Genomic DNA, 3871 nt, shown 5'->3' with positions numbered 1-3871 from the left:
TTTTAAGAGGTTTTTTCACTATAGGGTGCGTGCGCTCACCAGACAGACAGAGAGAGACAGAGAAATAGAAAGCGAGAAATCACCCCCCAGAGGGGATGGCCACGCCGCAATCCCTTTTCCTCCATTCTCCTCTCGGGATCTTGGGCATGCATGCACACACGCCCGGCATGGGTTTTAAGCCACCGGGTCCAGGACGTGAACCGCGGTCGACTACGTGGGAGTCCAGCGACATAGCCATTACACTAACTGCTGGTTCCCTTGCTTTCTTACTTCTGTGTGTCTGTCTTTCTCCAGTCAAATGAAAATAAATTAATGAATAAATAAAAGTAAATAAATAATTCTTTTAAAAAAAGATATTTGATATTGATGAAGCTGAAGAAGGTACAAAGGACCTGAAGATTGACAGTGATATTCAAGAACCAGCAGAACCAGAGGATGACCTTGACATTATGCTTGGCAATAAAAAGAAAAAGAAGAATGTGAAGTTCCCTGATGAGGATGAAGTACTAGAGAAAGATGAAGCTTTGGAAGATGAAGACAGCAAAAAAGACGAGGGTATCTCATTCAGTAACTAGACAGGCCCTGCTTGGGCCGGCTCAGAGAGAGACTACACATATGAAGAGCTACTGACTCGAGTATTTAACATCACAAGGGAAAAGAATCCGGATATGGTTGCTGGAGAGAAAAGTAAATTTGTCAGGAAACCTCCATGAGTTGTCTGCGTAGGCACTAACAAAACTTTTGTCAACTTTACAGATATCTGTGGGGCCGGCAGGTGGCGTGGTGGTTAAGGGCGCTGAATTCCCACATGGCCAACAGTGGTTTGGGTTCCTGATCTGGTAGCTTGCGCTCTCTCTCTCTCTCTCTCTCTCTCTCTCTGTCCCTCTCTGGTCAAATTTAAATTAAATAGATAAATAAATAAAGTTAAATACAATAATTCTCTAAAAAATACTTTACAGGGACCGGCAAGTGGCATGGTGGTTGGGGGTGCTGGACTCACATATGGCCAATCCCAGACCTGGTGTCTTTCTCTCTCTCTTTCTCTTCCTGTTCCTCTCTGGTCAAATTAAAATAAATAAATAAAGTTAAATAAAATAATTTTTGTAAAACTTTACAGATATCTATAAACTATTTTTAAAAATTATTTTTTAAAAAAGCAAGCCACCTGTCTGGAACTCAAACTGCTGTCAGCCATGTGGGAGTCCAGCGCCCTTAACCACCATGCCTCCTGCCGGCCGTGGGTACCAGTGGTTCTATAGACGGTAATGAAAACTAGTAGTCAAAGAAGATTCCAACAGAAACAGATAGAAACTGTCTTGAGAAGCTATATGAAGGAATATCACTTGTCACACATGCCGATCACTGGACAAATCTGGCAGAAAGATACCCGACTCTACTTCTTAAGCATGAAATTTGTCATTCTCGATGCTCTGTTGCCAGTATCAAAACCAGCTTCCAGGCTGTCACGGGCAAGCGAGCACAGCTCCATGCCAAAGCTAACTAATTTGCTAATCACTTCTGTGATTTTGCAATGTCTTGTGAAGATTTGGCTGGACAGGTTTACCATCAGAATAGATATACTACTGTGATAAAAACAAGATAGAAAAGCTGCCAAGTTCTTTGGCGAGTGGTTGACGGGTTGAAATCCTTGCAAGATCCATATGCTCAAGCTGGTGAGTCCCAGACCTGGTGGCTTGCTCTCTCGCTTTCCCTTTTTCTTTTTCTCTGTCTCTGTCTAGTCAATAAAAATAATAATAATAATAGCAAATTGAATTAAATAAAGAAATAATTATAAAAAAGGAATTATTTAAGTCATCAGGTGGCATAGTGGTTAAAGCATTGGACTCCCACATGGTGGACTGTGGTTCAAGTCCTAGACCTGGCAGCTCACTTTCTCACTTTCTCTCTGGTCAAATTTTAAAAAATAATAATAAGGAGACCAGCAGGTGGCATGGTGGTTAAGATGCTGGACATTCCCACATGGCCAACCACAGTTTGAGTCCTGGACCTGGTGACTTGCTTTCTTACTTTCCCTCTCTCTCTCTGGTCATATTAAAATAAATGAATGAATAAATAAAAGTAAAGAAAAAATTATTCTAAAAAAATAAAATAATGACAAAGGATTGCAGTATGGCATTGTGTACTTTTTAAACTATTTTTTAAAGAATTATTTATTTAATTTTCTTCATTCATTTATTTTAATGATTGCAGTATGGCATTGTCTACTTTTTTAATAGTAGTTTTTTTTAAGAATTCTTTATTTAATTTTATTTGTTCATTCATTTATTTTAATTTGACCAGAGAGAGAGTGAAAGAGAAAGAAAATGGGAAAGCAAGCCACCAGGTGCCGGACTTGAACCATGGTAGGCCTCTTGGGAATGTCTAGCACTTTAACCACCATGCCACCTGCTGGTCCCTTGTTATTGTGTACTTTAACTGTCAGAGAAACACTGATATGGGGAAAGGAGGTGCTTTTTAAAAATCATTCGTAGACTTCTGTAGCATGCAAGATAAGTTAAAGTTAATATAACAGTAAAAAAAAAAAGAATTAATTATTCAATTGTATTCATTATTAACATTATTCCTCAATTTGCCACAGGGCATGTGTGTTCATGAGATAGAGAGTGAGTTGCCAGGTCTGGGACTCGAACTATAGGTGGCCACGTGGGAGTCTGGCCCCTATTTATTTATTTATTATTATTATTGTTCAGAATTATTTTATTTAACTTCATTTATTTTAATTTGACTAGAGAGGGACAGAGCGAGAGAGAGAAAGAGGGAAAGTGAGAAAGCAAGTCACCAGGTTTGGGACACGAACCTTAACTACCATGCGACCTGCTGGCCCCTTTATTTATTTTTTAATTTGCAGAGGGCCGGTGCCCAGCCTTGGTGTCACACTCTGCTGAAGTGCTGCGCTCCGCAGACTGGGACAACATGGAAGACTGAGGTTTAATTCCTGCCCCCACCTAAAGGCTGCACATGGTGACATGCCCCTGTAATCGCAGGGACTTGGGAAACTGAGGCAGGAGGACGGTGAGCCTGAGGATGACCTGGGCAACACAGCAAGACCCTGTCTGAAAAGAGCCAGTCCTGGTTGTGTGCGCCTGTGATCTGAGCAGGAAGCTGGGGCAGCAGGACCACGGCAGACATGGTTAGACCCTGACACAACAGGGCTGGCTTGGTGGCCTGGATGTTAAGGGAGCTGGATTCCACAAGGCCAGTGTGTGACCATGGGGGTTTGAACACCCAAACATGTCCTTACCCCAGATCCCAACAAGGTGCAGAAATTGGGGAGAAGGAGTTGAGGCATGACCATGCCCCATTGGAGGTATTGTCTCCTTTTCTTTATCTTACTGTCTCTCTATCTCTGGCAAGTATATGAGTTCGCTTGCAATTTAAAAGAAATACTTTTAAGGATCCAGCAGGTACTGTGTGGTGGTTAAGCACTGAATATGGCCAACTGGGGTTCCAGTCCTAGACCCAGTGGCTTGAAAATCACGCCAGGGCCCATGTGTGTGCATGACCAAAATCCCAAGAGGAGAATGGTAGAGGAGGACTGTGGCAGGGGCATACCCCCAGGGGTTGATTTTTCACTTCTCTCTGTCTCTCTCTTTCTGGTAAGAGTATGTGCCCTATAGTGAAAAACCTCAAAAAAAGAAAAAAAGAAAGATAGAAACAAACAAACAAAAACAAATGAACAAAATCTTTAAAAGAAAAATATGCATCTTGGGCTGGCAGGTGGCATGGTGGTTAAGGTGCTGGACTCCCACATGGCCAACCCCATTTTGACTGTAATTTTTTTTTTTTTGGAGAGATTTTCGCTATAGGGCATGTGCGCTCACCAGACAGACAGAGAGAGACATAGAGACAG

General features: G+C 41.9%; 1 pseudogene; it reads left to right on the top strand.

Moving 5' to 3' along the window:
* Positions 1 to 1504, top strand: part of LOC102499319 (eukaryotic translation initiation factor 2 subunit 2-like) — a 5430-nt pseudogene extending 3926 nt beyond the window's left edge.
* Positions 1505 to 3871: the final 2367 nt, after the last annotated feature.

The sequence above is a fragment of the Tupaia chinensis genome, unplaced genomic scaffold (genome assembly GCF_000334495.1).
Source record: "Tupaia chinensis unplaced genomic scaffold, TupChi_1.0 Scaffold143973_1, whole genome shotgun sequence".
NCBI classification, from domain to species: domain Eukaryota; kingdom Metazoa; phylum Chordata; class Mammalia; order Scandentia; family Tupaiidae; genus Tupaia; species Tupaia belangeri.
Note: the sequence above shows the minus strand (reverse complement) of the source record. Positions and strands in the feature narration are given on the sequence as shown.